General features: G+C 42.6%; 77 non-coding genes across 77 annotated transcripts; all 77 read left to right on the forward strand.

The window, feature by feature from the left end:
- Positions 1 to 43: 43 nt before the first annotated feature.
- LOC145561503 (5S ribosomal RNA) lies at positions 44 to 162 on the forward strand. The gene has a single exon (XR_014094046.1). It is a non-coding gene; the product is annotated as a 5S ribosomal RNA (ribosomal RNA).
- Positions 163 to 360: 198 nt separating this feature from the next.
- Positions 361 to 479, forward strand: LOC145561668 (5S ribosomal RNA). Its single transcript, XR_014094203.1, has one exon. It is a non-coding gene; the product is annotated as a 5S ribosomal RNA (ribosomal RNA).
- Positions 480 to 677: 198 nt separating this feature from the next.
- Positions 678 to 796, forward strand: LOC145560560 (5S ribosomal RNA). Its single transcript, XR_014093185.1, has one exon. It is a non-coding gene; the product is annotated as a 5S ribosomal RNA (ribosomal RNA).
- A 199-nt stretch (positions 797 to 995) lies between these two features.
- LOC145561505 (5S ribosomal RNA) lies at positions 996 to 1,114 on the forward strand. The gene has a single exon (XR_014094047.1). It is a non-coding gene; the product is annotated as a 5S ribosomal RNA (ribosomal RNA).
- Positions 1,115 to 1,312: 198 nt separating this feature from the next.
- Positions 1,313 to 1,431, forward strand: LOC145561507 (5S ribosomal RNA). Its single transcript, XR_014094049.1, has one exon. It is a non-coding gene; the product is annotated as a 5S ribosomal RNA (ribosomal RNA).
- Positions 1,432 to 1,629: 198 nt separating this feature from the next.
- Positions 1,630 to 1,748, forward strand: LOC145561508 (5S ribosomal RNA). The gene has a single exon (XR_014094050.1). It is a non-coding gene; the product is annotated as a 5S ribosomal RNA (ribosomal RNA).
- Positions 1,749 to 1,946: 198 nt separating this feature from the next.
- LOC145561509 (5S ribosomal RNA) lies at positions 1,947 to 2,065 on the forward strand. The gene has a single exon (XR_014094051.1). It is a non-coding gene; the product is annotated as a 5S ribosomal RNA (ribosomal RNA).
- Positions 2,066 to 2,263: 198 nt separating this feature from the next.
- LOC145561510 (5S ribosomal RNA) lies at positions 2,264 to 2,382 on the forward strand. The gene has a single exon (XR_014094052.1). It is a non-coding gene; the product is annotated as a 5S ribosomal RNA (ribosomal RNA).
- A 198-nt stretch (positions 2,383 to 2,580) lies between these two features.
- Positions 2,581 to 2,699, forward strand: LOC145560561 (5S ribosomal RNA). Its single transcript, XR_014093186.1, has one exon. It is a non-coding gene; the product is annotated as a 5S ribosomal RNA (ribosomal RNA).
- A 199-nt stretch (positions 2,700 to 2,898) lies between these two features.
- Positions 2,899 to 3,017, forward strand: LOC145561511 (5S ribosomal RNA). Its single transcript, XR_014094053.1, has one exon. It is a non-coding gene; the product is annotated as a 5S ribosomal RNA (ribosomal RNA).
- Positions 3,018 to 3,215: 198 nt separating this feature from the next.
- Positions 3,216 to 3,334, forward strand: LOC145561513 (5S ribosomal RNA). Its single transcript, XR_014094055.1, has one exon. It is a non-coding gene; the product is annotated as a 5S ribosomal RNA (ribosomal RNA).
- Positions 3,335 to 3,532: 198 nt separating this feature from the next.
- LOC145561514 (5S ribosomal RNA) lies at positions 3,533 to 3,651 on the forward strand. Its single transcript, XR_014094056.1, has one exon. It is a non-coding gene; the product is annotated as a 5S ribosomal RNA (ribosomal RNA).
- A 198-nt stretch (positions 3,652 to 3,849) lies between these two features.
- Positions 3,850 to 3,968, forward strand: LOC145561515 (5S ribosomal RNA). Its single transcript, XR_014094057.1, has one exon. It is a non-coding gene; the product is annotated as a 5S ribosomal RNA (ribosomal RNA).
- Positions 3,969 to 4,166: 198 nt separating this feature from the next.
- Positions 4,167 to 4,285, forward strand: LOC145561516 (5S ribosomal RNA). The gene has a single exon (XR_014094058.1). It is a non-coding gene; the product is annotated as a 5S ribosomal RNA (ribosomal RNA).
- A 198-nt stretch (positions 4,286 to 4,483) lies between these two features.
- On the forward strand, positions 4,484 to 4,602 carry LOC145561670 (5S ribosomal RNA). The gene has a single exon (XR_014094205.1). It is a non-coding gene; the product is annotated as a 5S ribosomal RNA (ribosomal RNA).
- A 198-nt stretch (positions 4,603 to 4,800) lies between these two features.
- On the forward strand, positions 4,801 to 4,919 carry LOC145560562 (5S ribosomal RNA). The gene has a single exon (XR_014093187.1). It is a non-coding gene; the product is annotated as a 5S ribosomal RNA (ribosomal RNA).
- A 199-nt stretch (positions 4,920 to 5,118) lies between these two features.
- Positions 5,119 to 5,237, forward strand: LOC145561517 (5S ribosomal RNA). Its single transcript, XR_014094059.1, has one exon. It is a non-coding gene; the product is annotated as a 5S ribosomal RNA (ribosomal RNA).
- A 198-nt stretch (positions 5,238 to 5,435) lies between these two features.
- Positions 5,436 to 5,554, forward strand: LOC145561519 (5S ribosomal RNA). Its single transcript, XR_014094061.1, has one exon. It is a non-coding gene; the product is annotated as a 5S ribosomal RNA (ribosomal RNA).
- Positions 5,555 to 5,752: 198 nt separating this feature from the next.
- Positions 5,753 to 5,871, forward strand: LOC145561520 (5S ribosomal RNA). The gene has a single exon (XR_014094062.1). It is a non-coding gene; the product is annotated as a 5S ribosomal RNA (ribosomal RNA).
- Positions 5,872 to 6,068: 197 nt separating this feature from the next.
- Positions 6,069 to 6,187, forward strand: LOC145561521 (5S ribosomal RNA). Its single transcript, XR_014094063.1, has one exon. It is a non-coding gene; the product is annotated as a 5S ribosomal RNA (ribosomal RNA).
- Positions 6,188 to 6,385: 198 nt separating this feature from the next.
- Positions 6,386 to 6,504, forward strand: LOC145561522 (5S ribosomal RNA). Its single transcript, XR_014094064.1, has one exon. It is a non-coding gene; the product is annotated as a 5S ribosomal RNA (ribosomal RNA).
- Positions 6,505 to 6,702: 198 nt separating this feature from the next.
- On the forward strand, positions 6,703 to 6,821 carry LOC145561335 (5S ribosomal RNA). Its single transcript, XR_014093884.1, has one exon. It is a non-coding gene; the product is annotated as a 5S ribosomal RNA (ribosomal RNA).
- A 198-nt stretch (positions 6,822 to 7,019) lies between these two features.
- Positions 7,020 to 7,138, forward strand: LOC145560563 (5S ribosomal RNA). The gene has a single exon (XR_014093188.1). It is a non-coding gene; the product is annotated as a 5S ribosomal RNA (ribosomal RNA).
- A 199-nt stretch (positions 7,139 to 7,337) lies between these two features.
- LOC145561523 (5S ribosomal RNA) lies at positions 7,338 to 7,456 on the forward strand. Its single transcript, XR_014094065.1, has one exon. It is a non-coding gene; the product is annotated as a 5S ribosomal RNA (ribosomal RNA).
- A 198-nt stretch (positions 7,457 to 7,654) lies between these two features.
- LOC145561524 (5S ribosomal RNA) lies at positions 7,655 to 7,773 on the forward strand. The gene has a single exon (XR_014094066.1). It is a non-coding gene; the product is annotated as a 5S ribosomal RNA (ribosomal RNA).
- A 198-nt stretch (positions 7,774 to 7,971) lies between these two features.
- Positions 7,972 to 8,090, forward strand: LOC145561525 (5S ribosomal RNA). Its single transcript, XR_014094067.1, has one exon. It is a non-coding gene; the product is annotated as a 5S ribosomal RNA (ribosomal RNA).
- Positions 8,091 to 8,288: 198 nt separating this feature from the next.
- On the forward strand, positions 8,289 to 8,407 carry LOC145561526 (5S ribosomal RNA). Its single transcript, XR_014094068.1, has one exon. It is a non-coding gene; the product is annotated as a 5S ribosomal RNA (ribosomal RNA).
- Positions 8,408 to 8,605: 198 nt separating this feature from the next.
- Positions 8,606 to 8,724, forward strand: LOC145561527 (5S ribosomal RNA). The gene has a single exon (XR_014094069.1). It is a non-coding gene; the product is annotated as a 5S ribosomal RNA (ribosomal RNA).
- Positions 8,725 to 8,922: 198 nt separating this feature from the next.
- LOC145560564 (5S ribosomal RNA) lies at positions 8,923 to 9,041 on the forward strand. Its single transcript, XR_014093189.1, has one exon. It is a non-coding gene; the product is annotated as a 5S ribosomal RNA (ribosomal RNA).
- Positions 9,042 to 9,240: 199 nt separating this feature from the next.
- On the forward strand, positions 9,241 to 9,359 carry LOC145561528 (5S ribosomal RNA). The gene has a single exon (XR_014094070.1). It is a non-coding gene; the product is annotated as a 5S ribosomal RNA (ribosomal RNA).
- A 198-nt stretch (positions 9,360 to 9,557) lies between these two features.
- LOC145561531 (5S ribosomal RNA) lies at positions 9,558 to 9,676 on the forward strand. Its single transcript, XR_014094072.1, has one exon. It is a non-coding gene; the product is annotated as a 5S ribosomal RNA (ribosomal RNA).
- Positions 9,677 to 9,874: 198 nt separating this feature from the next.
- LOC145561532 (5S ribosomal RNA) lies at positions 9,875 to 9,993 on the forward strand. Its single transcript, XR_014094073.1, has one exon. It is a non-coding gene; the product is annotated as a 5S ribosomal RNA (ribosomal RNA).
- Positions 9,994 to 10,191: 198 nt separating this feature from the next.
- LOC145560567 (5S ribosomal RNA) lies at positions 10,192 to 10,310 on the forward strand. The gene has a single exon (XR_014093191.1). It is a non-coding gene; the product is annotated as a 5S ribosomal RNA (ribosomal RNA).
- Positions 10,311 to 10,509: 199 nt separating this feature from the next.
- Positions 10,510 to 10,628, forward strand: LOC145561533 (5S ribosomal RNA). Its single transcript, XR_014094074.1, has one exon. It is a non-coding gene; the product is annotated as a 5S ribosomal RNA (ribosomal RNA).
- Positions 10,629 to 10,826: 198 nt separating this feature from the next.
- On the forward strand, positions 10,827 to 10,945 carry LOC145560568 (5S ribosomal RNA). Its single transcript, XR_014093192.1, has one exon. It is a non-coding gene; the product is annotated as a 5S ribosomal RNA (ribosomal RNA).
- Positions 10,946 to 11,143: 198 nt separating this feature from the next.
- Positions 11,144 to 11,262, forward strand: LOC145560569 (5S ribosomal RNA). The gene has a single exon (XR_014093193.1). It is a non-coding gene; the product is annotated as a 5S ribosomal RNA (ribosomal RNA).
- Positions 11,263 to 11,461: 199 nt separating this feature from the next.
- LOC145561534 (5S ribosomal RNA) lies at positions 11,462 to 11,580 on the forward strand. Its single transcript, XR_014094075.1, has one exon. It is a non-coding gene; the product is annotated as a 5S ribosomal RNA (ribosomal RNA).
- Positions 11,581 to 11,778: 198 nt separating this feature from the next.
- On the forward strand, positions 11,779 to 11,897 carry LOC145561535 (5S ribosomal RNA). Its single transcript, XR_014094076.1, has one exon. It is a non-coding gene; the product is annotated as a 5S ribosomal RNA (ribosomal RNA).
- A 198-nt stretch (positions 11,898 to 12,095) lies between these two features.
- Positions 12,096 to 12,214, forward strand: LOC145561536 (5S ribosomal RNA). The gene has a single exon (XR_014094077.1). It is a non-coding gene; the product is annotated as a 5S ribosomal RNA (ribosomal RNA).
- Positions 12,215 to 12,412: 198 nt separating this feature from the next.
- On the forward strand, positions 12,413 to 12,531 carry LOC145560552 (5S ribosomal RNA). The gene has a single exon (XR_014093177.1). It is a non-coding gene; the product is annotated as a 5S ribosomal RNA (ribosomal RNA).
- Positions 12,532 to 12,729: 198 nt separating this feature from the next.
- LOC145561671 (5S ribosomal RNA) lies at positions 12,730 to 12,848 on the forward strand. Its single transcript, XR_014094206.1, has one exon. It is a non-coding gene; the product is annotated as a 5S ribosomal RNA (ribosomal RNA).
- A 198-nt stretch (positions 12,849 to 13,046) lies between these two features.
- Positions 13,047 to 13,165, forward strand: LOC145560596 (5S ribosomal RNA). The gene has a single exon (XR_014093218.1). It is a non-coding gene; the product is annotated as a 5S ribosomal RNA (ribosomal RNA).
- A 199-nt stretch (positions 13,166 to 13,364) lies between these two features.
- LOC145561537 (5S ribosomal RNA) lies at positions 13,365 to 13,483 on the forward strand. The gene has a single exon (XR_014094078.1). It is a non-coding gene; the product is annotated as a 5S ribosomal RNA (ribosomal RNA).
- Positions 13,484 to 13,681: 198 nt separating this feature from the next.
- Positions 13,682 to 13,800, forward strand: LOC145561538 (5S ribosomal RNA). Its single transcript, XR_014094079.1, has one exon. It is a non-coding gene; the product is annotated as a 5S ribosomal RNA (ribosomal RNA).
- Positions 13,801 to 13,998: 198 nt separating this feature from the next.
- LOC145561539 (5S ribosomal RNA) lies at positions 13,999 to 14,117 on the forward strand. The gene has a single exon (XR_014094080.1). It is a non-coding gene; the product is annotated as a 5S ribosomal RNA (ribosomal RNA).
- A 198-nt stretch (positions 14,118 to 14,315) lies between these two features.
- Positions 14,316 to 14,434, forward strand: LOC145560570 (5S ribosomal RNA). The gene has a single exon (XR_014093194.1). It is a non-coding gene; the product is annotated as a 5S ribosomal RNA (ribosomal RNA).
- Positions 14,435 to 14,633: 199 nt separating this feature from the next.
- LOC145561540 (5S ribosomal RNA) lies at positions 14,634 to 14,752 on the forward strand. The gene has a single exon (XR_014094081.1). It is a non-coding gene; the product is annotated as a 5S ribosomal RNA (ribosomal RNA).
- A 198-nt stretch (positions 14,753 to 14,950) lies between these two features.
- LOC145561542 (5S ribosomal RNA) lies at positions 14,951 to 15,069 on the forward strand. Its single transcript, XR_014094083.1, has one exon. It is a non-coding gene; the product is annotated as a 5S ribosomal RNA (ribosomal RNA).
- A 198-nt stretch (positions 15,070 to 15,267) lies between these two features.
- Positions 15,268 to 15,386, forward strand: LOC145561543 (5S ribosomal RNA). The gene has a single exon (XR_014094084.1). It is a non-coding gene; the product is annotated as a 5S ribosomal RNA (ribosomal RNA).
- Positions 15,387 to 15,584: 198 nt separating this feature from the next.
- On the forward strand, positions 15,585 to 15,703 carry LOC145560571 (5S ribosomal RNA). Its single transcript, XR_014093195.1, has one exon. It is a non-coding gene; the product is annotated as a 5S ribosomal RNA (ribosomal RNA).
- A 199-nt stretch (positions 15,704 to 15,902) lies between these two features.
- LOC145561672 (5S ribosomal RNA) lies at positions 15,903 to 16,021 on the forward strand. Its single transcript, XR_014094207.1, has one exon. It is a non-coding gene; the product is annotated as a 5S ribosomal RNA (ribosomal RNA).
- A 198-nt stretch (positions 16,022 to 16,219) lies between these two features.
- On the forward strand, positions 16,220 to 16,338 carry LOC145561544 (5S ribosomal RNA). The gene has a single exon (XR_014094085.1). It is a non-coding gene; the product is annotated as a 5S ribosomal RNA (ribosomal RNA).
- A 198-nt stretch (positions 16,339 to 16,536) lies between these two features.
- On the forward strand, positions 16,537 to 16,655 carry LOC145560573 (5S ribosomal RNA). The gene has a single exon (XR_014093196.1). It is a non-coding gene; the product is annotated as a 5S ribosomal RNA (ribosomal RNA).
- Positions 16,656 to 16,854: 199 nt separating this feature from the next.
- On the forward strand, positions 16,855 to 16,973 carry LOC145561545 (5S ribosomal RNA). Its single transcript, XR_014094086.1, has one exon. It is a non-coding gene; the product is annotated as a 5S ribosomal RNA (ribosomal RNA).
- Positions 16,974 to 17,171: 198 nt separating this feature from the next.
- Positions 17,172 to 17,290, forward strand: LOC145560574 (5S ribosomal RNA). Its single transcript, XR_014093197.1, has one exon. It is a non-coding gene; the product is annotated as a 5S ribosomal RNA (ribosomal RNA).
- Positions 17,291 to 17,489: 199 nt separating this feature from the next.
- On the forward strand, positions 17,490 to 17,608 carry LOC145561546 (5S ribosomal RNA). Its single transcript, XR_014094087.1, has one exon. It is a non-coding gene; the product is annotated as a 5S ribosomal RNA (ribosomal RNA).
- A 198-nt stretch (positions 17,609 to 17,806) lies between these two features.
- Positions 17,807 to 17,925, forward strand: LOC145560575 (5S ribosomal RNA). The gene has a single exon (XR_014093198.1). It is a non-coding gene; the product is annotated as a 5S ribosomal RNA (ribosomal RNA).
- A 199-nt stretch (positions 17,926 to 18,124) lies between these two features.
- On the forward strand, positions 18,125 to 18,243 carry LOC145560670 (5S ribosomal RNA). The gene has a single exon (XR_014093290.1). It is a non-coding gene; the product is annotated as a 5S ribosomal RNA (ribosomal RNA).
- A 198-nt stretch (positions 18,244 to 18,441) lies between these two features.
- Positions 18,442 to 18,560, forward strand: LOC145560576 (5S ribosomal RNA). Its single transcript, XR_014093199.1, has one exon. It is a non-coding gene; the product is annotated as a 5S ribosomal RNA (ribosomal RNA).
- Positions 18,561 to 18,759: 199 nt separating this feature from the next.
- On the forward strand, positions 18,760 to 18,878 carry LOC145560679 (5S ribosomal RNA). Its single transcript, XR_014093301.1, has one exon. It is a non-coding gene; the product is annotated as a 5S ribosomal RNA (ribosomal RNA).
- Positions 18,879 to 19,076: 198 nt separating this feature from the next.
- Positions 19,077 to 19,195, forward strand: LOC145561547 (5S ribosomal RNA). The gene has a single exon (XR_014094088.1). It is a non-coding gene; the product is annotated as a 5S ribosomal RNA (ribosomal RNA).
- A 198-nt stretch (positions 19,196 to 19,393) lies between these two features.
- Positions 19,394 to 19,512, forward strand: LOC145561548 (5S ribosomal RNA). The gene has a single exon (XR_014094089.1). It is a non-coding gene; the product is annotated as a 5S ribosomal RNA (ribosomal RNA).
- A 198-nt stretch (positions 19,513 to 19,710) lies between these two features.
- LOC145560669 (5S ribosomal RNA) lies at positions 19,711 to 19,829 on the forward strand. Its single transcript, XR_014093289.1, has one exon. It is a non-coding gene; the product is annotated as a 5S ribosomal RNA (ribosomal RNA).
- A 198-nt stretch (positions 19,830 to 20,027) lies between these two features.
- Positions 20,028 to 20,146, forward strand: LOC145560672 (5S ribosomal RNA). Its single transcript, XR_014093293.1, has one exon. It is a non-coding gene; the product is annotated as a 5S ribosomal RNA (ribosomal RNA).
- Positions 20,147 to 20,345: 199 nt separating this feature from the next.
- Positions 20,346 to 20,464, forward strand: LOC145561549 (5S ribosomal RNA). Its single transcript, XR_014094090.1, has one exon. It is a non-coding gene; the product is annotated as a 5S ribosomal RNA (ribosomal RNA).
- A 198-nt stretch (positions 20,465 to 20,662) lies between these two features.
- On the forward strand, positions 20,663 to 20,781 carry LOC145560767 (5S ribosomal RNA). Its single transcript, XR_014093380.1, has one exon. It is a non-coding gene; the product is annotated as a 5S ribosomal RNA (ribosomal RNA).
- Positions 20,782 to 20,980: 199 nt separating this feature from the next.
- On the forward strand, positions 20,981 to 21,099 carry LOC145561550 (5S ribosomal RNA). The gene has a single exon (XR_014094091.1). It is a non-coding gene; the product is annotated as a 5S ribosomal RNA (ribosomal RNA).
- A 198-nt stretch (positions 21,100 to 21,297) lies between these two features.
- On the forward strand, positions 21,298 to 21,416 carry LOC145560577 (5S ribosomal RNA). The gene has a single exon (XR_014093200.1). It is a non-coding gene; the product is annotated as a 5S ribosomal RNA (ribosomal RNA).
- A 198-nt stretch (positions 21,417 to 21,614) lies between these two features.
- On the forward strand, positions 21,615 to 21,733 carry LOC145561551 (5S ribosomal RNA). Its single transcript, XR_014094092.1, has one exon. It is a non-coding gene; the product is annotated as a 5S ribosomal RNA (ribosomal RNA).
- Positions 21,734 to 21,931: 198 nt separating this feature from the next.
- On the forward strand, positions 21,932 to 22,050 carry LOC145560579 (5S ribosomal RNA). Its single transcript, XR_014093202.1, has one exon. It is a non-coding gene; the product is annotated as a 5S ribosomal RNA (ribosomal RNA).
- Positions 22,051 to 22,249: 199 nt separating this feature from the next.
- On the forward strand, positions 22,250 to 22,368 carry LOC145561553 (5S ribosomal RNA). The gene has a single exon (XR_014094094.1). It is a non-coding gene; the product is annotated as a 5S ribosomal RNA (ribosomal RNA).
- A 198-nt stretch (positions 22,369 to 22,566) lies between these two features.
- On the forward strand, positions 22,567 to 22,685 carry LOC145560580 (5S ribosomal RNA). Its single transcript, XR_014093203.1, has one exon. It is a non-coding gene; the product is annotated as a 5S ribosomal RNA (ribosomal RNA).
- A 199-nt stretch (positions 22,686 to 22,884) lies between these two features.
- Positions 22,885 to 23,003, forward strand: LOC145560808 (5S ribosomal RNA). The gene has a single exon (XR_014093420.1). It is a non-coding gene; the product is annotated as a 5S ribosomal RNA (ribosomal RNA).
- Positions 23,004 to 23,201: 198 nt separating this feature from the next.
- Positions 23,202 to 23,320, forward strand: LOC145561554 (5S ribosomal RNA). The gene has a single exon (XR_014094095.1). It is a non-coding gene; the product is annotated as a 5S ribosomal RNA (ribosomal RNA).
- A 198-nt stretch (positions 23,321 to 23,518) lies between these two features.
- Positions 23,519 to 23,637, forward strand: LOC145560581 (5S ribosomal RNA). Its single transcript, XR_014093204.1, has one exon. It is a non-coding gene; the product is annotated as a 5S ribosomal RNA (ribosomal RNA).
- Positions 23,638 to 23,836: 199 nt separating this feature from the next.
- On the forward strand, positions 23,837 to 23,955 carry LOC145560684 (5S ribosomal RNA). The gene has a single exon (XR_014093307.1). It is a non-coding gene; the product is annotated as a 5S ribosomal RNA (ribosomal RNA).
- Positions 23,956 to 24,154: 199 nt separating this feature from the next.
- Positions 24,155 to 24,273, forward strand: LOC145561555 (5S ribosomal RNA). The gene has a single exon (XR_014094096.1). It is a non-coding gene; the product is annotated as a 5S ribosomal RNA (ribosomal RNA).
- Positions 24,274 to 24,394: the final 121 nt, after the last annotated feature.

Raw genomic sequence — 24,394 nt, forward strand, 5'->3', positions numbered from 1 at the left:
GGGCTGGAAAGGGTATAAATACAAAATAGCGCAATAAGTAAATGGGTGCGATCATACCATCACTAATGCACCGGATCCCATCAGAACTCCGCAGTTAAGCGTGCTTGGGCGAGAGTAGTACTAGGATGGGTGACCTCCTGGGAAGTCCTCGTGTTGCACCCCTTTTTTGCCGAATTCGTAATTTTTATTTGTTTTCGGTTATTTTGAGATGGGAAATGGTTTGGGACGCGTAGATCTCAAAAAATAACCAATTTGAAAAAAAAAATGTTTAATTCGGACGATCGGGCACAAAGTTACGGCATTTCGAAGGAAATCAGGGGCTGGAAAGGGTATAAATACAAAATAGCGCAATAAGTAAATGGGTGTGATCATACCATCACTAATGCACCGGATCCCATCAGAACTCCGCAGTTAAGCGTGCTTGGGCGAGAGTAGTACTAGGATGGGTGACCTCCTGGGAAGTCCTCGTGTTGCACCCCTTTTTTGCCGAATTCGTAATTTTTATTTGTTTTCGGTTATTTTGAGATGGGAAATGGTTTGGGACGCGTAGATCTCAAAAAATAACCAATTTGAAAAAAAAAATGTTTAATTCGGACGATCGGGCACAAAGTTACGGCATTTCGAAGGAAATCAGGGGCTGGAAAGGGTATAAATACAAAATAGCGCAATAAGTAAATGGGTGCGATCATACCAGCACTAATGCACCGGATCCCATCAGAACTCCGCAGTTAAGCGTGCTTGGGCGAGAGTAGTACTAGGATGGGTGACCTCCTGGGAAGTCCTCGTGGTTCACCCCTTTTTTGCCGAATTCGTAATTTTTATTTGTTTTCGGTTATTTTGAGATGGGAAATGGTTTGGGACGCGTAGATCTCAAAAAAATAACCAATTTGAAAAAAAAAATGTTTAATTCGGACGATCGGGCACAAAGTTACGGCATTTCGAAGGAAATCAGGGGCTGGAAAGGGTATAAATACAAAATAGCGCAATAAGTAAATGGGTGCGATCATACCATCACTAATGCACCGGATCCCATCAGAACTCCGCAGTTAAGCGTGCTTGGGCGAGAGTAGTACTAGGATGGGTGACCTCCTGGGAAGTCCTCGTGTTGCACCCCTTTTTTGCCGAATTCGTAATTTTTATTTGTTTTCGGTTATTTTGAGATGGGAAATGGTTTGGGACGCGTAGATCTCAAAAAATAACCAATTTGAAAAAAAAAATGTTTAATTCGGACGATCGGGCACAAAGTTACGGCATTTCGAAGGAAATCAGGGGCTGGAAAGGGTATAAATACAAAATAGCGCAATAAGTAAATGGGTGCGATCATACCATCACTAATGCACCGGATCCCATCAGAACTCCGCAGTTAAGCGTGCTTGGGCGAGAGTAGTACTAGGATGGGTGACCTCCTGGGAAGTCCTCGTGTTGCACCCCATTTTTGCCGAATTCGTAATTTTTATTTGTTTTCTGTTATTTTGAGATGGGAAATGGTTTGGGACGCGTAGATCTCAAAAAATAACCAATTTGAAAAAAAAAATGTTTAATTCGGACGATCGGGCACAAAGTTACGGCATTTCGAAGGAAATCAGGGGCTGGAAAGGGTATAAATACAAAATAGCGCAATAAGTAAATGGGTGCGATCATACCATCACTAATGCACCGGATCCCATCAGAACTCCGCAGTTAAGCGTGCTTGGGCGAGAGTAGTACTAGGATGGGTGACCTCCTGGGAAGTCCTCGTGTTGCACCCCTTTTTTGCCGAATTCGTAATTTTTATTTGTTTTCGGTTATTTTGAGATGGGAAATGGTTTGGGACGCGTAGATCTCAAAAAATAACCAATTTGAAAAAAAAAATGTTTAATTCGGACGATCGGGCACAAAGTTACGGCATTTCGAAGGAAATCAGGGGCTGGAAAGGGTATAAATACAAAATAGCGCAATAAGTAAATGGGTGCGATCATACCATCACTAATGCACCGGATCCCATCAGAACTCCGCAGTTAAGCGTGCTTGGGCGAGAGTAGTACTAGGATGGGTGACCTCCTGGGAAGTCCTCGTGTTGCACCCCTTTTTTGCCGAATTCGTAATTTTTATTTGTTTTCGGTTATTTTGAGATGGGAAATGGTTTGGGACGCGTAGATCTCAAAAAATAACCAATTTGAAAAAAAAAATGTTTAATTCGGACGATCGGGCACAAAGTTACGGCATTTCGAAGGAAATCAGGGGCTGGAAAGGGTATAAATACAAAATAGCGCAATAAGTAAATGGGTGCGATCATACCATCACTAATGCACCGGATCCCATCAGAACTCCGCAGTTAAGCGTGCTTGGGCGAGAGTAGTACTAGGATGGGTGACCTCCTGGGAAGTCCTCGTGTTGCACCCCTTTTTTGCCGAATTCGTAATTTTTATTTGTTTTCGGTTATTTTGAGATGGGAAATGGTTTGGGACGCGTAGATCTCAAAAAATAACCAATTTGAAAAAAAAAATGTTTAATTCGGACGATCGGGCACAAAGTTACGGCATTTCGAAGGAAATCAGGGGCTGGAAAGGGTATAAATACAAAATAGCGCAATAAGTAAATGGGTGCGATCATACCAGCACTAATGCACCGGATCCCATCAGAACTCCGCAGTTAAGCGTGCTTGGGCGAGAGTAGTACTAGGATGGGTGACCTCCTGGGAAGTCCTCGTGGTTCACCCCTTTTTTGCCGAATTCGTAATTTTTATTTGTTTTCGGTTATTTTGAGATGGGAAATGGTTTGGGACGCGTAGATCTCAAAAAAATAACCAATTTGAAAAAAAAAATGTTTAATTCGGACGATCGGGCACAAAGTTACGGCATTTCGAAGGAAATCAGGGGCTGGAAAGGGTATAAATACAAAATAGCGCAATAAGTAAATGGGTGCGATCATACCATCACTAATGCACCGGATCCCATCAGAACTCCGCAGTTAAGCGTGCTTGGGCGAGAGTAGTACTAGGATGGGTGACCTCCTGGGAAGTCCTCGTGTTGCACCCCTTTTTTGCCGAATTCGTAATTTTTATTTGTTTTCGGTTATTTTGAGATGGGAAATGGTTTGGGACGCGTAGATCTCAAAAAATAACCAATTTGAAAAAAAAAATGTTTAATTCGGACGATCGGGCACAAAGTTACGGCATTTCGAAGGAAATCAGGGGCTGGAAAGGGTATAAATACAAAATAGCGCAATAAGTAAATGGGTGCGATCATACCATCACTAATGCACCGGATCCCATCAGAACTCCGCAGTTAAGCGTGCTTGGGCGAGAGTAGTACTAGGATGGGTGACCTCCTGGGAAGTCCTCGTGTTGCACCCCATTTTTGCCGAATTCGTAATTTTTATTTGTTTTCTGTTATTTTGAGATGGGAAATGGTTTGGGACGCGTAGATCTCAAAAAATAACCAATTTGAAAAAAAAAATGTTTAATTCGGACGATCGGGCACAAAGTTACGGCATTTCGAAGGAAATCAGGGGCTGGAAAGGGTATAAATACAAAATAGCGCAATAAGTAAATGGGTGCGATCATACCATCACTAATGCACCGGATCCCATCAGAACTCCGCAGTTAAGCGTGCTTGGGCGAGAGTAGTACTAGGATGGGTGACCTCCTGGGAAGTCCTCGTGTTGCACCCCTTTTTTGCCGAATTCGTAATTTTTATTTGTTTTCGGTTATTTTGAGATGGGAAATGGTTTGGGACGCGTAGATCTCAAAAAATAACCAATTTGAAAAAAAAAATGTTTAATTCGGACGATCGGGCACAAAGTTACGGCATTTCGAAGGAAATCAGGGGCTGGAAAGGGTATAAATACAAAATAGCGCAATAAGTAAATGGGTGCGATCATACCATCACTAATGCACCGGATCCCATCAGAACTCCGCAGTTAAGCGTGCTTGGGCGAGAGTAGTACTAGGATGGGTGACCTCCTGGGAAGTCCTCGTGTTGCACCCCTTTTTTGCCGAATTCGTAATTTTTATTTGTTTTCGGTTATTTTGAGATGGGAAATGGTTTGGGACGCGTAGATCTCAAAAAATAACCAATTTGAAAAAAAAAATGTTTAATTCGGACGATCGGGCACAAAGTTACGGCATTTCGAAGGAAATCAGGGGCTGGAAAGGGTATAAATACAAAATAGCGCAATAAGTAAATGGGTGCGATCATACCATCACTAATGCACCGGATCCCATCAGAACTCCGCAGTTAAGCGTGCTTGGGCGAGAGTAGTACTAGGATGGGTGACCTCCTGGGAAGTCCTCGTGTTGCACCCCTTTTTTGCCGAATTCGTAATTTTTATTTGTTTTCGGTTATTTTGAGATGGGAAATGGTTTGGGACGCGTAGATCTCAAAAAATAACCAATTTGAAAAAAAAAATGTTTAATTCGGACGATCGGGCACAAAGTTACGGCATTTCGAAGGAAATCAGGGGCTGGAAAGGGTATAAATACAAAATAGCGCAATAAGTAAATGGGTGTGATCATACCATCACTAATGCACCGGATCCCATCAGAACTCCGCAGTTAAGCGTGCTTGGGCGAGAGTAGTACTAGGATGGGTGACCTCCTGGGAAGTCCTCGTGTTGCACCCCTTTTTTGCCGAATTCGTAATTTTTATTTGTTTTCGGTTATTTTGAGATGGGAAATGGTTTGGGACGCGTAGATCTCAAAAAATAACCAATTTGAAAAAAAAAATGTTTAATTCGGACGATCGGGCACAAAGTTACGGCATTTCGAAGGAAATCAGGGGCTGGAAAGGGTATAAATACAAAATAGCGCAATAAGTAAATGGGTGCGATCATACCAGCACTAATGCACCGGATCCCATCAGAACTCCGCAGTTAAGCGTGCTTGGGCGAGAGTAGTACTAGGATGGGTGACCTCCTGGGAAGTCCTCGTGGTTCACCCCTTTTTTGCCGAATTCGTAATTTTTATTTGTTTTCGGTTATTTTGAGATGGGAAATGGTTTGGGACGCGTAGATCTCAATAAAATAACCAATTTGAAAAAAAAAATGTTTAATTCGGACGATCGGGCACAAAGTTACGGCATTTCGAAGGAAATCAGGGGCTGGAAAGGGTATAAATACAAAATAGCGCAACAAGTAAATGGGTGCGATCATACCATCACTAATGCACCGGATCCCATCAGAACTCCGCAGTTAAGCGTGCTTGGGCGAGAGTAGTACTAGGATGGGTGACCTCCTGGGAAGTCCTCGTGTTGCACCCCTTTTTTGCCGAATTCGTAATTTTTATTTGTTTTCGGTTATTTTGAGATGGGAAATGGTTTGGGACGCGTAGATCTCAAAAAATAACCAATTTGAAAAAAAAAATGTTTAATTCGGACGATCGGGCACAAAGTTACGGCATTTCGAAGGAAATCAGGGGCTGGAAAGGGTATAAATACAAAATAGCGCAATAAGTAAATGGGTGCGATCATACCATCACTAATGCACCGGATCCCATCAGAACTCCGCAGTTAAGCGTGCTTGGGCGAGAGTAGTACTAGGATGGGTGACCTCCTGGGAAGTCCTCGTGTTGCACCCCTTTTTTGCCGAATTCGTAATTTTTATTTGTTTTCGGTTATTTTGAGATGGGAAATGGTTTGGGACGCGTAGATCTCAAAAAATAACCAATTTGAAAAAAAAAATGTTTAATTCGGACGATCGGGCACAAAGTTACGGCATTTCGAAGGAAATCAGGGGCTGGAAAGGGTATAAATACAAAATAGCGCAATAAGTAAATGGGTGCGATCATACCATCACTAATGCACCGGATCCCATCAGAACTCCGCAGTTAAGCGTGCTTGGGCGAGAGTAGTACTAGGATGGGTGACCTCCTGGGAAGTCCTCGTGTTGCACCCCTTTTTTGCCGAATTCGTAATTTTTATTTGTTTTCGGTTATTTTGAGATGGGAAATGGTTTGGGACGCGTAGATCTCAAAAAATAACCAATTTGAAAAAAAAAATGTTTAATTCGGACGATCGGGCACAAAGTTACGGCATTTCGAAGGAAATCAGGGGCTGAAAGGGTATAAATACAAAATAGCGCAATAAGTAAATGGGTGCGATCATACCATCACTAATGCACCGGATCCCATCAGAACTCCGCAGTTAAGCGTGCTTGGGCGAGAGTAGTACTAGGATGGGTGACCTCCTGGGAAGTCCTCGTGTTGCACCCCTTTTTTGCCGAATTCGTAATTTTTATTTGTTTTCGGTTATTTTGAGATGGGAAATGGTTTGGGACGCGTAGATCTCAAAAAATAACCAATTTGAAAAAAAAAATGTTTAATTCGGACGATCGGGCACAAAGTTACGGCATTTCGAAGGAAATCAGGGGCTGGAAAGGGTATAAATACAAAATAGCGCAATAAGTAAATGGGTGCGATCATACCATCACTAATGCACCGGATCCCATCAGAACTCCGCAGTTAAGCGTGCTTGGGCGAGAGTAGTACTAGGATGGGTGACCTCCTGGGAAGTCCTCGTGTTGCACCCCTTTTTTGCCGAATTCGTAATTTTTATTTGTTTTCGGTTATTTTGAGATGGGAAATGGTTTGGGACGCGTAGATCTCAAAAAATAACCAATTTGAAAAAAAAAATGTTTAATTCGGACGATCGGGCACAAAGTTACGGCATTTCGAAGGAAATCAGGGGCTGGAAAGGGTATAAATACAAAATAGCGCAATAAGTAAATGGGTGTGATCATACCAGCACTAATGCACCGGATCCCATCAGAACTCCGCAGTTAAGCGTGCTTGGGCGAGAGTAGTACTAGGATGGGTGACCTCCTGGGAAGTCCTCGTGTTGCACCCCTTTTTTGCCGAATTCGTAATTTTTATTTGTTTTCGGTTATTTTGAGATGGGAAATGGTTTGGGACGCGTAGATCTCAAAAAATAACCAATTTGAAAAAAAAAATGTTTAATTCGGACGATCGGGCACAAAGTTACGGCATTTCGAAGGAAATCAGGGGCTGGAAAGGGTATAAATACAAAATAGCGCAATAAGTAAATGGGTGCGATCATACCAGCACTAATGCACCGGATCCCATCAGAACTCCGCAGTTAAGCGTGCTTGGGCGAGAGTAGTACTAGGATGGGTGACCTCCTGGGAAGTCCTCGTGGTTCACCCCTTTTTTGCCGAATTCGTAATTTTTATTTGTTTTCGGTTATTTTGAGATGGGAAATGGTTTGGGACGCGTAGATCTCAATAAAATAACCAATTTGAAAAAAAAAATGTTTAATTCGGACGATCGGGCACAAAGTTACGGCATTTCGAAGGAAATCAGGGGCTGGAAAGGGTATAAATACAAAATAGCGCAATAAGTAAATGGGTGCGATCATACCATCACTAATGCACCGGATCCCATCAGAACTCCGCAGTTAAGCGTGCTTGGGCGAGAGTAGTACTAGGATGGGTGACCTCCTGGGAAGTCCTCGTGTTGCACCCCTTTTTTGCCGAATTCGTAATTTTTATTTGTTTTCGGTTATTTTGAGATGGGAAATGGTTTGGGACGCGTAGATCTCAAAAAATAACCAATTTGAAAAAAAAAATGTTTAATTCGGACGATCGGGCACAAAGTTACGGCATTTCGAAGGAAATCAGGGGCTGGAAAGGGTATAAATACAAAATAGCGCAATAAGTAAATGGGTGCGATCATACCATCACTAATGCACCGGATCCCATCAGAACTCCGCAGTTAAGCGTGCTTGGGCGAGAGTAGTACTAGGATGGGTGACCTCCTGGGAAGTCCTCGTGTTGCACCCCTTTTTTGCCGAATTCGTAATTTTTATTTGTTTTCGGTTATTTTGAGATGGGAAATGGTTTGGGACGCGTAGATCTCAAAAAATAACCAATTTGAAAAAAAAAATGTTTAATTCGGACGATCGGGCACAAAGTTACGGCATTTCGAAGGAAATCAGGGGCTGGAAAGGGTATAAATACAAAATAGCGCAATAAGTAAATGGGTGCGATCATACCATCACTAATGCACCGGATCCCATCAGAACTCCGCAGTTAAGCGTGCTTGGGCGAGAGTAGTACTAGGATGGGTGACCTCCTGGGAAGTCCTCGTGTTGCACCCCTTTTTTGCCGAATTCGTAATTTTTATTTGTTTTCGGTTATTTTGAGATGGGAAATGGTTTGGGACGCGTAGATCTCAAAAAATAACCAATTTGAAAAAAAAAATGTTTAATTCGGACGATCGGGCACAAAGTTACGGCATTTCGAAGGAAATCAGGGGCTGGAAAGGGTATAAATACAAAATAGCGCAATAAGTAAATGGGTGCGATCATACCATCACTAATGCACCGGATCCCATCAGAACTCCGCAGTTAAGCGTGCTTGGGCGAGAGTAGTACTAGGATGGGTGACCTCCTGGGAAGTCCTCGTGTTGCACCCCTTTTTTGCCGAATTCGTAATTTTTATTTGTTTTCGGTTATTTTGAGATGGGAAATGGTTTGGGACGCGTAGATCTCAAAAAATAACCAATTTGAAAAAAAAAATGTTTAATTCGGACGATCGGGCACAAAGTTACGGCATTTCGAAGGAAATCAGGGGCTGGAAAGGGTATAAATACAAAATAGCGCAATAAGTAAATGGGTGCGATCATACCATCACTAATGCACCGGATCCCATCAGAACTCCGCAGTTAAGCGTGCTTGGGCGAGAGTAGTACTAGGATGGGTGACCTCCTGGGAAGTCCTCGTGTTGCACCCCTTTTTTGCCGAATTCGTAATTTTTATTTGTTTTCGGTTATTTTGAGATGGGAAATGGTTTGGGACGCGTAGATCTCAAAAAATAACCAATTTGAAAAAAAAAATGTTTAATTCGGACGATCGGGCACAAAGTTACGGCATTTCGAAGGAAATCAGGGGCTGGAAAGGGTATAAATACAAAATAGCGCAATAAGTAAATGGGTGCGATCATACCAGCACTAATGCACCGGATCCCATCAGAACTCCGCAGTTAAGCGTGCTTGGGCGAGAGTAGTACTAGGATGGGTGACCTCCTGGGAAGTCCTCGTGGTTCACCCCTTTTTTGCCGAATTCGTAATTTTTATTTGTTTTCGGTTATTTTGAGATGGGAAATGGTTTGGGACGCGTAGATCTCAAAAAAATAACCAATTTGAAAAAAAAAATGTTTAATTCGGACGATCGGGCACAAAGTTACGGCATTTCGAAGGAAATCAGGGGCTGGAAAGGGTATAAATACAAAATAGCGCAATAAGTAAATGGGTGCGATCATACCATCACTAATGCACCGGATCCCATCAGAACTCCGCAGTTAAGCGTGCTTGGGCGAGAGTAGTACTAGGATGGGTGACCTCCTGGGAAGTCCTCGTGTTGCACCCCTTTTTTGCCGAATTCGTAATTTTTATTTGTTTTCGGTTATTTTGAGATGGGAAATGGTTTGGGACGCGTAGATCTCAAAAAATAACCAATTTGAAAAAAAAAATGTTTAATTCGGACGATCGGGCACAAAGTTACGGCATTTCGAAGGAAATCAGGGGCTGGAAAGGGTATAAATACAAAATAGCGCAATAAGTAAATGGGTGCGATCATACCATCACTAATGCACCGGATCCCATCAGAACTCCGCAGTTAAGCGTGCTTGGGCGAGAGTAGTACTAGGATGGGTGACCTCCTGGGAAGTCCTCGTGTTGCACCCCTTTTTTGCCGAATTCGTAATTTTTATTTGTTTTCGGTTATTTTGAGATGGGAAATGGTTTGGGACGCGTAGATCTCAAAAAATAACCAATTTGAAAAAAAAAATGTTTAATTCGGACGATCGGGCACAAAGTTACGGCATTTCGAAGGAAATCAGGGGCTGGAAAGGGTATAAATACAAAATAGCGCAATAAGTAAATGGGTGCGATCATACCATCACTAATGCACCGGATCCCATCAGAACTCCGCAGTTAAGCGTGCTTGGGCGAGAGTAGTACTAGGATGGGTGACCTCCTGGGAAGTCCTCGTGTTGCACCCCTTTTTTGCCGAATTCGTAATTTTTATTTGTTTTCGGTTATTTTGAGATGGGAAATGGTTTGGGACGCGTAGATCTCAAAAAATAACCAATTTGAAAAAAAAAATGTTTAATTCGGACGATCGGGCACAAAGTTACGGCATTTCGAAGGAAATCAGGGGCTGGAAAGGGTATAAATACAAAATAGCGCAATAAGTAAATGGGTGCGATCATACCAGCACTAATGCACCGGATCCCATCAGAACTCCGCAGTTAAGCGTGCTTGGGCGAGAGTAGTACTAGGATGGGTGACCTCCTGGGAAGTCCTCGTGGTTCACCCCTTTTTTGCCGAATTCGTAATTTTTATTTGTTTTCGGTTATTTTGAGATGGGAAATGGTTTGGGACGCGTAGATCTCAAAAAAATAACCAATTTGAAAAAAAAAATGTTTAATTCGGACGATCGGGCACAAAGTTACGGCATTTCGAAGGAAATCAGGGGCTGGAAAGGGTATAAATACAAAATAGCGCAATAAGTAAATGGGTGCGATCATACCATCACTAATGCACCGGATCCCATCAGAACTCCGCAGTTAAGCGTGCTTGGGCGAGAGTAGTACTAGGATGGGTGACCTCCTGGGAAGTCCTCGTGTTGCACCCCTTTTTTGCCGAATTCGTAATTTTTATTTGTTTTCGGTTATTTTGAGATGGGAAATGGTTTGGGACGCGTAGATCTCAAAAAATAACCAATTTGAAAAAAAAAATGTTTAATTCGGACGATCGGGCACAAAGTTACGGCATTTCGAAGGAAATCAGGGGCTGGAAAGGGTATAAATACAAAATAGCGCAATAAGTAAATGGGTGCGATCATACCAGCACTAATGCACCGGATCCCATCAGAACTCCGCAGTTAAGCGTGCTTGGGCGAGAGTAGTACTAGGATGGGTGACCTCCTGGGAAGTCCTCGTGGTTCACCCCTTTTTTGCCGAATTCGTAATTTTTATTTGTTTTCGGTTATTTTGAGATGGGAAATGGTTTGGGACGCGTAGATCTCAAAAAATAACCAATTTGAAAAAAAAAATGTTTAATTCGGACGATCGGGCACAAAGTTACGGCATTTCGAAGGAAATCAGGGGCTGGAAAGGGTATAAATACAAAATAGCGCAATAAGTAAATGGGTGCGATCATACCAGCACTAATGCACCGGATCCCATCAGAACTCCGCAGTTAAGCGTGCTTGGGCGAGAGTAGTACTAGGATGGGTGACCTCCTGGGAAGTCCTCGTGGTTCACCCCTTTTTTGCCGAATTCGTAATTTTTATTTGTTTTCGGTTATTTTGAGATGGGAAATGGTTTGGGACGCGTAGATCTCAATAAAATAACCAATTTGAAAAAAAAAATGTTTAATTCGGACGATCGGGCACAAAGTTACGGCATTTCGAAGGAAATCAGGGGCTGGAAAGGGTATAAATACAAAATAGCGCAATAAGTAAATGGGTGCGATCATACCATCACTAATGCACCGGATCCCATCAGAACTCCGCAGTTAAGCGTGCTTGGGCGAGAGTAGTACTAGGATGGGTGACCTCCTGGGAAGTCCTCGTGTTGCACCCCTTTTTTGCCGAATTCGTAATTTTTATTTGTTTTCGGTTATTTTGAGATGGGAAATGGTTTGGGACGCGTAGATCTCAAAAAATAACCAATTTGAAAAAAAAAATGTTTAATTCGGACGATCGGGCACAAAGTTACGGCATTTCGAAGGAAATCAGGGGCTGGAAAGGGTATAAATACAAAATAGCGCAATAAGTAAATGGGTGCGATCATACCATCACTAATGCACCGGATCCCATCAGAACTCCGCAGTTAAGCGTGCTTGGGCGAGAGTAGTACTAGGATGGGTGACCTCCTGGGAAGTCCTCGTGTTGCACCCCTTTTTTGCCGAATTCGTAATTTTTATTTGTTTTCGGTTATTTTGAGATGGGAAATGGTTTGGGACGCGTAGATCTCAAAAAATAACCAATTTGAAAAAAAAAATGTTTAATTCGGACGATCGGGCACAAAGTTACGGCATTTCGAAGGAAATCAGGGGCTGGAAAGGGTATAAATACAAAATAGCGCAATAAGTAAATGGGTGCGATCATACCATCACTAATGCACCGGATCCCATCAGAACTCCGCAGTTAAGCGTGCTTGGGCGAGAGTAGTACTAGGATGGGTGACCTCCTGGGAAGTCCTCGTGTTGCACCCCTTTTTTGCCGAATTCGTAATTTTTATTTGTTTTCGGTTATTTTGAGATGGGAAATGGTTTGGGACGCGTAGATCTCAAAAAATAACCAATTTGAAAAAAAAAATGTTTAATTCGGACGATCGGGCACAAAGTTACGGCATTTCGAAGGAAATCAGGGGCTGGAAAGGGTATAAATACAAAATAGCGCAATAAGTAAATGGGTGCGATCATACCATCACTAATGCACCGGATCCCATCAGAACTCCGCAGTTAAGCGTGCTTGGGCGAGAGTAGTACTAGGATGGGTGACCTCCTGGGAAGTCCTCGTGTTGCTCCCCTTTTTTGCCGAATTCGTAATTTTTATTTGTTTTCGGTTATTTTGAGATGGGAAATGGTTTGGGACGCGTAGATCTCAAAAAATAACCAATTTGAAAAAAAAAATGTTTAATTCGGACGATCGGGCACAAAGTTACGGCATTTCGAAGGAAATCAGGGGCTGGAAAGGGTATAAATACAAAATAGCGCAATAAGTAAATGGGTGTGATCATACCATCACTAATGCACCGGATCCCATCAGAACTCCGCAGTTAAGCGTGCTTGGGCGAGAGTAGTACTAGGATGGGTGACCTCCTGGGAAGTCCTCGTGTTGCACCCCTTTTTTGCCGAATTCGTAATTTTTATTTGTTTTCGGTTATTTTGAGATGGGAAATGGTTTGGGACGCGTAGATCTCAAAAAATAACCAATTTGAAAAAAAAAATGTTTAATTCGGACGATCGGGCACAAAGTTACGGCATTTCGAAGGAAATCAGGGGCTGGAAAGGGTATAAATACAAAATAGCGCAATAAGTAAATGGGTGCGATCATACCAGCACTAATGCACCGGATCCCATCAGAACTCCGCAGTTAAGCGTGCTTGGGCGAGAGTAGTACTAGGATGGGTGACCTCCTGGGAAGTCCTCGTGTTGCACCCCTTTTTTGCCGAATTCGTAATTTTTATTTGTTTTCGGTTATTTTGAGATGGGAAATGGTTTGGGACGCGTAGATCTCAAAAAAATAACCAATTTGAAAAAAAAAATGTTTAATTCGGACGATCGGGCACAAAGTTACGGCATTTCGAAGGAAATCAGGGGCTGGAAAGGGTATAAATACAAAATAGCGCAATAAGTAAATGGGTGCGATCATACCATCACTAATGCACCGGATCCCATCAGAACTCCGCAGTTAAGCGTGCTTGGGCGAGAGTAGTACTAGGATGGGTGACCTCCTGGGAAGTCCTCGTGTTGCACCCCTTTTTTGCCGAATTCGTAATTTTTATTTGTTTTCGGTTATTTTGAGATGGGAAATGGTTTGGGACGCGTAGATCTCAAAAAATAACCAATTTGAAAAAAAAAATGTTTAATTCGGACGATCGGGCACAAAGTTACGGCATTTCGAAGGAAATCAGGGGCTGGAAAGGGTATAAATACAAAATAGCGCAATTAGTAAATGGGTGCGATCATACCATCACTAATGCACCGGATCCCATCAGAACTCCGCAGTTAAGCGTGCTTGGGCGAGAGTAGTACTAGGATGGGTGACCTCCTGGGAAGTCCTCGTGTTGCACCCCTTTTTTGCCGAATTCGTAATTTTTATTTGTTTTCGGTTATTTTGAGATGGGAAATGGTTTGGGACGCGTAGATCTCAAAAAATAACCAATTTGAAAAAAAAAATGTTTAATTCGGACGATCGGGCACAAAGTTACGGCATTTCGAAGGAAATCAGGGGCTGGAAAGGGTATAAATACAAAATAGCGCAATAAGTAAATGGGTGCGATCATACCATCACTAATGCACCGGATCCCATCAGAACTCCGCAGTTAAGCGTGCTTGGGCGAGAGTAGTACTAGGATGGGTGACCTCCTGGGAAGTCCTCGTGTTGCACCCCTTTTTTGCCGAATTCGTAATTTTTATTTGTTTTCGGTTATTTTGAGATGGGAAATGGTTTGGGACGCGTAGATCTCAAAAAATAACCAATTTGAAAAAAAAAATGTTTAATTTGGACGATCGGGCACAAAGTTACGGCATTTCGAAGGAAATCAGGGGCTGGAAAGGGTATAAATACAAAATAGCGCAATAAGTAAATGGGTGCGATCATACCAGCACTAATGCACCGGATCCCATCAGAACTCCGCAGTTAAGCGTGCTTGGGCGAGAGTAGTACTAGGATGGGTGACCTCCTGGGAAGTCCTCGTGGTTCACCCCTTTTTTGCCGAATTCGTAATTTTTATTTGTTTTCGGTTATTTTGAGATGGGAAATGGTTTGGGACGCGTAGATCTCAAAAAAATAACCAATTTGAAAAAAAAAATGTTTAATTCGGACGATCGGGCACAAAGTTACGGCATTTCGAAGGAAATCAGGGGCTGGAAAGGGTATAAATACAAAATAGCGCAATAAGTAAATGGGTGCGATCATACCATCACTAATGCACCGGATCCCATCAGAACTCCGCAGTTAAGCGTGCTTGGGCGAGAGTAGTACTAGGATGGGTGACCTCCTGGGAAGTCCTCGTGTTGCACCCCTTTTTTGCCGATTTCGTAATTTTTATTTGTTTTCGGTTATTTTGAGATGGGAAATGGTTTGGGACGCGTAGATCTCAAAAAATAACCAATTTGAAAAAAAAAATGTTTAATTCGGACGATCGGGCACAAAGTTACGGCATTTCGAAGGAAATCAGGGGCTGGAAAGGGTATAAATACAAAATAGCGCAATAAGTAAATGGGTGCGATCATACCATCACTAATGCACCGGATCCCATCAGAACTCCGCAGTTAAGCGTGCTTGGGCGAGAGTAGTACTAGGATGGGTGACCTCCTGGGAAGTCCTCGTGTTGCACCCCTTTTTTGCCGAATTCGTAATTTTTATTTGTTTTCGGTTATTTTGAGATGGGAAATGGTTTGGGACGCGTAGATCTCAAAAAATAACCAATTTGAAAAAAAAAATGTTTAATTCGGACGATCGGGCACAAAGTTACGGCATTTCGAAGGAAATCAGGGGCTGGAAAGGGTATAAATACAAAATAGCGCAATAAGTAAATGGGTGCGATCATACCATCACTAATGCACCGGATCCCATCAGAACTCCGCAGTTAAGCGTGCTTGGGCGAGAGTAGTACTAGGATGGGTGACCTCCTGGGAAGTCCTCGTGTTGCACCCCTTTTTTGCCGAATTCGTAATTTTTATTTGTTTTCGGTTATTTTGAGATGGGAAATGGTTTGGGACGCGTAGATCTCAAAAAATAACCAATTTGAAAAAAAAAATGTTTAATTCGGACGATCGGGCACAAAGTTACGGCATTTCGAAGGAAATCAGGGGCTGGAAAGGGTATAAATACAAAATAGCGCAATAAGTAAATGGGTGCGATCATACCAGCACTAATGCACCGGATCCCATCAGAACTCCGCAGTTAAGCGTGCTTGGGCGAGAGTAGTACTAGGATGGGTGACCTCCTGGGAAGTCCTCGTGGTTCACCCCTTTTTTGCCGAATTCGTAATTTTTATTTGTTTTCGGTTATTTTGAGATGGGAAATGGTTTGGGACGCGTAGATCTCAAAAAAATAACCAATTTGAAAAAAAAAATGTTTAATTCGGACGATCGGGCACAAAGTTACGGCATTTCGAAGGAAATCAGGGGCTGGAAAGGGTATAAATACAAAATAGCGCAATAAGTAAATGGGTGTGATCATACCATCACTAATGCACCGGATCCCATCAGAACTCCGCAGTTAAGCGTGCTTGGGCGAGAGTAGTACTAGGATGGGTGACCTCCTGGGAAGTCCTCGTGTTGCACCCCTTTTTTGCCGAATTCGTAATTTTTATTTGTTTTCGGTTATTTTGAGATGGGAAATGGTTTGGGACGCGTAGATCTCAAAAAATAACCAATTTGAAAAAAAAAATGTTTAATTCGGACGATCGGGCACAAAGTTACGGCATTTCGAAGGAAATCAGGGGCTGGAAAGGGTATAAATACAAAATAGCGCAATAAGTAAATGGGTGCGATCATACCATCACTAATGCACCGGATCCCATCAGAACTCCGCAGTTAAGCGTGCTTGGGCGAGAGTAGTACTAGGATGGGTGACCTCCTGGGAAGTCCTCGTGTTGCACCCCTTTTTTGCCGAATTCGTAATTTTTATTTGTTTTCGGTTATTTTGAGATGGGAAATGGTTTGGGACGCGTAGATCTCAAAAAATAACCAATTTGAAAAAAAAAATGTTTAATTCGGACGATCGGGCACAAAGTTACGGCATTTCGAAGGAAATCAGGGGCTGGAAAGGGTATAAATACAAAATAGCGCAATAAGTAAATGGGTGCGATCATACCAGCACTAATGCACCGGATCCCATCAGAACTCCGCAGTTAAGCGTGCTTGGGCGAGAGTAGTACTAGGATGGGTGACCTCCTGGGAAGTCCTCGTGGTTCACCCCTTTTTTGCCGAATTCGTAATTTTTATTTGTTTTCGGTTATTTTGAGATGGGAAATGGTTTGGGACGCGTAGATCTCAAAAAAATAACCAATTTGAAAAAAAAAATGTTTAATTCGGACGATCGAGCACAAAGTTACGGCATTTCGAAGGAAATCAGGGGCTGGAAAGGGTATAAATACAAAATAGCGCAATAAGTAAATGGGTGCGATCATACCATCACTAATGCACCGGATCCCATCAGAACTCCGCAGTTAAGCGTGCTTGGGCGAGAGTAGTACTAGGATGGGTGACCTCCTGGGAAGTCCTCGTGTTGCACCCCTTTTTTGCCGAATTCGTAATTTTTATTTGTTTTCGGTTATTTTGAGATGGGAAATGGTTTGGGACGCGTAGATCTCAAAAAATAACCAATTTGAAAAAAAAAATGTTTAATTCGGACGATCGGGCACAAAGTTACGGCATTTCGAAGGAAATCAGGGGCTGGAAAGGGTATAAATACAAAATAGCGCAATAAGTAAATGGGTGCGATCATACCAGCACTAATGCACCGGATCCCATCAGAACTCCGCAGTTAAGCGTGCTTGGGCGAGAGTAGTACTAGGATGGGTGACCTCCTGGGAAGTCCTCGTGGTTCACCCCTTTTTTGCCGAATTCGTAATTTTTATTTGTTTTCGGTTATTTTGAGATGGGAAATGGTTTGGGACGCGTAGATCTCAAAAAAATAACCAATTTGAAAAAAAAAATGTTTAATTCGGACGATCGGGCACAAAGTTACGGCATTTCGAAGGAAATCAGGGGCTGGAAAGGGTATAAATACAAAATAGCGCAATAAGTAAATGGGTGCGATCATACCATCACTAATGCACCGGATCCCATCAGAACTCCGCAGTTAAGCGTGCTTGGGCGAGAGTAGTACTAGGATGGGTGACCTCCTGGGAAGTCCTCGTGTTGCACCCCTTTTTTGCCGAATTCGTAATTTTTATTTGTTTTCGGTTATTTTGAGATGGGAAATGGTTTGGGACGCGTAGATCTCAAAAAATAACCAATTTGAAAAAAAAAATGTTTAATTCGGACGATCGGGCACAAAGTTACGGCATTTCGAAGGAAATCAGGGGCTGGAAAGGGTATAAATACAAAATAGCGCAATAAGTAAATGGGTGCGATCATACCAGCACTAATGCACCGGATCCCATCAGAACTCCGCAGTTAAGCGTGCTTGGGCGAGAGTAGTACTAGGATGGGTGACCTCCTGGGAAGTCCTCGTGGTTCACCCCTTTTTTGCCGAATTCGTAATTTTTATTTGTTTTCGGTTATTTTGATATGGGAAATGGTTTGGGACGCGTAGATCTCAAAAAAATAACCAATTTGAAAAAAAAAATGTTTAATTCGGACGATCGGGCACAAAGTTACGGCATTTCGAAGGAAATCAGGGGCTGGAAAGGGTATAAATACAAAATAGCGCAATAAGTAAATGGGTGCGATCATACCATCACTAATGCACCGGATCCCATCAGAACTCCGCAGTTAAGCGTGCTTGGGCGAGAGTAGTACTAGGATAGGTGACCTCCTGGGAAGTCCTCGTGTTGCACCCCTTTTTTGCCGAATTCGTAATTTTTATTTGTTTTCGGTTATTTTGAGATGGGAAATGGTTTGGGACGCGTAGATCTCAAAAAATAACCAATTTGAAAAAAAAAATGTTTAATTCGGACGATCGGGCACAAAGTTACGGCATTTCGAAGGAAATCAGGGGCTGGAAAGGGTATAAATACAAAATAGCGCAATAAGTAAATGGGTGCGATCATACCAGCACTAATGCACCGGATCCCATCAGAACTCCGCAGTTAAGCGTGCTTGGGCGAGAGTAGTACTAGGATGGGTGACCTCCTGGGAAGTCCTCGTGGTTCACCCCTTTTTTGCCGAATTCGTAATTTTTATTTGTTTTCGGTTATTTTGAGATGGGAAATGGTTTGGGACGCGTAGATCTCAAAAAAATAACCAATTTGAAAAAAAAAATGTTTAATTCGGACGATCGGGCACAAAGTTACGGCATTTCGAAGGAAATCAGGGGCTGGAAAGGGTATAAATACAAAATAGCGCAATAAGTAAATGGGTGCGATCATACCATCACTAATGAACCGGATCCCATCAGAACTCCGCAGTTAAGCGTGCTTGGGCGAGAGTAGTACTAGGATGGGTGACCTCCTGGGAAGTCCTCGTGTTGCACCCCTTTTTTGCCGAATTCGTAATTTTTATTTGTTTTCGGTTATTTTGAGATGGGAAATGGTTTGGGACGCGTAGATCTCAAAAAATAACCAATTTGAAAAAAAAAATGTTTAATTCGGACGATCGGGCACAAAGTTACGGCATTTCGAAGGAAATCAGGGGCTGGAAAGGGTATAAATACAAAATAGCGCAATAAGTAAATGGGTGCGATCATACCATCACTAATGCACCGGATCCCATCAGAACTCCGCAGTTAAGCGTGCTTGGGCGAGAGTAGTACTAGGATGGGTGACCTCCTGGGAAGTCCTCGTGTTGCACCCCTTTTTTGCCGAATTCGTAATTTTTATTTGTTTGCGGTTATTTTGAGATGGGAAATGGTTTGAGACGCGTAGATCTCAAAAAATAACCAATTTGAAAAAAAAAATGTTTAATTCGGACGATCGGGCACAAAGTTACGGCATTTCGAAGGAAATCAGGGGCTGGAAAGGGTATAAATACAAAATAGCGCAATAAGTAAATGGGTGCGATCATACCATCACTAATGCACCGGATCCCATCAGAACTCCGCAGTTAAGCGTGCTTGGGCGAGAGTAGTACTAGGATGGGTGACCTCCTGGGAAGTCCTCGTGTTGCACCCCTTTTTTGCCGAATTCGTAATTTTTATTTGTTTTCGGTTATTTTGAGATGGGAAATGGTTTGGGACGCGTAGATCTCAAAAAATAACCAATTTGAAAAAAAAAATGTTTAATTCGGACGATCGGGCACAAAGTTACGGCATTTCGAAGGAAATCAGGGGCTGGAAAGGGTATAAATACAAAATAGCGCAATAAGTAAATGGGTGCGATCATACCATCACTAATGCACCGGATCCCATCAGAACTCCGCAGTTAAGCGTGCTTGGGCGAGAGTAGTACTAGGATGGGTGACCTCTTGGGAAGTCCTCGTGTTGTACCCCTTTTTTGCCGAATTCGTAATTTTTATTTGTTTTCGGTTATTTTGAGATGGGAAATGGTTTGGGACGCGTAGATCTCAAAAAATAACCAATTTGAAAAAAAAAATGTTTAATTCGGACGATCGGGCACAAAGTTACGGCATTTCGAAGGAAATCAGGGGCTGGAAAGGGTATAAATACAAAATAGCGCAATAAGTAAATGGGTGCGATCATACCAGCACTAATGCACCGGATCCCATTAGAACTCCGCAGTTAAGCGTGCTTGGGCGAGAGTAGTACTAGGATGGGTGACCTCCTGGGAAGTCCTCGTGGTTCACCCCTTTTTTGCCGAATTCGTAATTTTTATTTGTTTTCGGTTCTTTTGAGATGGGAAATGGTTTGGGACGCGTAGATCTCAAAAAAATAACCAATTTGAAAAAAAAAATGTTTAATTCGGACGATCGGGCACAAAGTTACGGCATTTCGAAGGAAATCAGGGGCTGGAAAGGGTATAAATACAAAATAGCGCAATAAGTAAATGGGTGCGATCATACCATCACTAATGCACCGGATCCCATCAGAACTCCGCAGTTAAGCGTGCTTGGGCGAGAGTAGTACTAGGATGGGTGACCTCCTGGGAAGTCCTCGTGTTGCACCCCTTTTTTGCCGAATTCGTAATTTTTATTTGTTTTCGGTTATTTTGAGATGGGAAATGGTTTGGGACGCGTAGATCTCAAAAAATAACCAATTTGAAAAAAAAAATGTTTAATTCGGACGATCGGGCACAAAGTTACGGCATTTCGAAGGAAATCAGGGGCTGGAAAGGGTATAAATACAAAATAGCGCAATAAGTAAATGGGTGCGATCATACCATCACTAATGCACCGGATCCCATCAGAACTCCGCAGTTAAGCGTGCTTGGGCGAGAGTAGTACTAGGATGGGTGACCTCCTGGGAAGTCCTCGTGGTTCACCCCTTTTTTGCCGAATTCGTAATTTTTATTTGTTTTCGGTTATTTTGAGATGGGAAATGGTTTGGGACGCGTAGATCTCAAAAAAATAACCAATTTGAAAAAAAAAATGTTTAATTCGGACGATCGGGCACAAAGTTACGGCATTTCGAAGGAAATCAGGGGCTGGAAAGGGTATAAATACAAAATAGCGCAATAAGTAAATGGGTGCGATCATACCATCACTAATGCACCGGATCCCATCAGAACTCCGCAGTTAAGCGTGCTTGGGCGAGAGTAGTACTAGGATGGGTGACCTCCTGGGAAGTCCTCGTGTTGCACCCCTTTTTTGCCGAATTCGTAATTTTTATTTGTTTTCGGTTATTTTGAGATGGGAAATGGTTTGGGACGCGTAGATCTCAAAAAATAACCAATTTGAAAAAAAAAATGTTTAATTCGGACGATCGGGCACAAAGTTACGGCATTTCGAAGGAAATCAGGGGCTGGAAAGGGTATAAATACAAAATAGCGCAATAAGTAAATGGGTGCGATCATACCAGCACTAATGCACCGGATCCCATCAGAACTCCGCAGTTAAGCGTGCTTGGGCGAGAGTAGTACTAGGATGGGTGACCTCCTGGGAAGTCCTCGTGGTTCACCCCTTTTTTGCCGAATTCGTAATTTTTATTTGTTTTCGGTTATTTTGAGATGGGAAATGGTTTGGGACGCGTAGATCTCAAAAAAATAACCAATTTGAAAAAAAAATGTTTAATTCGGACGATCGGGCACAAAGTTACGGCATTTCGAAGAAAATCAGGGGCTGGAAAGGGTATAAATACAAAATAGCGCAATAAGTAAATGGGTGCGATCATACCATCACTAATGCACCGGATCCCATCAGAACTCCGCAGTTAAGCGTGCTTGGGCGAGAGTAGTACTAGGATGGGTGACCTCCTGGGAAGTCCTCGTGTTGCACCCCTTTTTTGCCGAATTCGTAATTTTTATTTGTTTTCGGTTATTTTGAGATGGGAAATGGTTTGGGACGCGTAGATCTCAAAAAATAACCAATTTGAAAAAAAAAATGTTTAATTCGGACGATCGGGCACAAAGTTACGGCATTTCGAAGGAAATCAGGGGCTGGAAAGGGTATAAATACAAAATAGCGCAATAAGTAAATGGGTGCGATCATACCAGCACTAATGCACCGGATCCCATCAGAACTCCGCAGTTAAGCGTGCTTGGGCGAGAGTAGTACTAGGATGGGTGACCTCCTGGGAAGTCCTCGTGGTTCACCCCTTTTTTGCCGAATTCGTAATTTTTATTTGTTTTCGGTTATTTTGATATGGGAAATGGTTTGGGACGCGTAGATCTCAAAAAAATAACCAATTTGAAAAAAAAAATGTTTAATTCGGACGATCGGGCACAAAGTTACGGCATTTCGAAGGAAATCAGGGGCTGGAAAGGGTATAAATACAAAATAGCGCAATAAGTAAATGGGTGCGATCATACCATCACTAATGCACCGGATCCCATCAGAACTCCGCAGTTAAGCGTGCTTGGGCGAGAGTAGTACTAGGATGGGTGACCTCCTGGGAAGTCCTCGTGTTGCACCCCTTTTTTGCCGAATTCGTAATTTTTATTTGTTTTCGGTTATTTTGAGATGGGAAATGGTTTGGGACGCGTAGATCTCAAAAAATAACCAATTTGAAAAAAAAAATGTTTAATTCGGACGATCGGGCACAAAGTTACGGCATTTCGAAGGAAATCAGGGGCTGGAAAGGGTATAAATACAAAATAGCGCAATAGATAAATGGGTGCGATCATACCAGCACTAATGCACCGGATCCCATCAGAACTCCGCAGTTAAGCGTGCTTGGGCGAGAGTAGTACTAGGATGGGTGACCTCCTGGGAAGTCCTCGTGGTTCACCCCTTTTTTGCCGAATTCGTAATTTTTATTTGTTTTCGGTTATTTTGAGATGGGAAATGGTTTGGGACGCGTAGATCTCAAAAAAATAACCAATTTGAAAAAAAAAATGTTTAATTCGGACGATCGGGCACAAAGTTACGGCATTTCGAAGGAAATCAGGGGCTGGAAAGGGTATAAATACAAAATAGCGCAATAAGTAAATGGGTGCGATCATACCATCACTAATGCACCGGATCCCATCAGAATTCCGCAGTTAAGCGTGCTTGGGCGAGAGTAGTACTAGGATGGGTGACCTCCTGGGAAGTCCTCGTGGTTCACCCCTTTTTTGCCGAATTCGTAATTTTTATTTGTTTTCGGTTATTTTGAGATGGGAAATGGTTTGGGACGCGTAGATCTCAAAAAATAACCAATTTGAAAAAAAAAATGTTTAATTCGGACGATCGGGCACAAAGTTACGGCATTTCGAAGGAAATCAGGGGCTGGAAAGGGTATAAATACAAAATAGCGCAATAAGTAAATGGGTGCGATCATACCATCACTAATGCACCGGATCCCATCAGAACTCCGCAGTTAAGCGTGCTTGGGCGAGAGTAGTACTAGGATGGGTGACCTCCTGGGAAGTCCTCGTGTTGCACCCCTTTTTTGCCGAATTCGTAATTTTTATTTGTTTTCGGTTATTTTGAGATGGGAAATGGTTTGGGACGCGTAGATCTCAAAAAATAACCAATTTGAAAAAAAAAATGTTTAATTCGGACGATCGGGCACAAAGTTACGGCATTTCGAAGGAAATCAGGGGCTGGAAAGGGTATAAATACAAAATAGCGCAATAAGTAAATGGGTGCGATCATACCAGCACTAATGCACCGGATCCCATCAGAACTCCGCAGTTAAGCGTGCTTGGGCGAGAGTAGTACTAGGATGGGTGACCTCCTGGGAAGTCCTCGTGGTTCACCCCTTTTTTGCCGAATTCGTAATTTTTATTTGTTTTCGGTTATTTTGAGATGGGAAATGGTTTGGGACGCGTAGATCTCAAAAAAATAACCAATTTGAAAAAAAAAATGTTTAATTCGGACGATCGGGCACAAAGTTACGGCATTTCGAAGGAAATCAGGGGCTGGAAAGGGTATAAATACAAAATAGCGCAATAAGTAAATGGGTGCGATCATACCATCACTAATGCACCGGATCCCATCAGAACTCCGCAGTTAAGCGTGCTTGGGCGAGAGTAGTACTAGTTTGGGTGACCTCCTGGGAAGTCCTCGTGTTGCACCCCTTTTTTGCCGAATTCGTAATTTTTATTTGTTTTCGGTTATTTTGAGATGGGAAATGGTTTGGGACGCGTAGATCTCAAAAAAATAACCAATTTGAAAAAAAAAATGTTTAATTCGGACGATCGGGCACAAAGTTAAGGCATTTCGAAGGAAATCAGGGGCTGGAAAGGGTATAAATACAAAATAGCGCAATAAGTAAATGGGTGCGATCATACCATCACTAATGCACCGGATCCCATCAGAACTCCGCAGTTAAGCGTGCTTGGGCGAGAGTAGTACTAGGATGGGTGACCTCCTGGGAAGTCCTCGTGTTGCACCCCTTTTTTGCCGAATTCGTAATTTTTATTTGTTTTCGGTTATTTTGAGATGGGAAATGGTTTGGGACGCGTAGATCTCAAAAAATAACCAATTTGAAAAAAAAAATGTTTAATTCGGACGATC

The sequence above is a fragment of the Chenopodium album genome, chromosome 9 (assembly GCF_948465745.1).
Source record: "Chenopodium album chromosome 9, dcCheAlbu1.1, whole genome shotgun sequence".
In the NCBI taxonomy this organism is placed as follows: Eukaryota; Viridiplantae; Streptophyta; class Magnoliopsida; order Caryophyllales; family Amaranthaceae; genus Chenopodium; species Chenopodium album.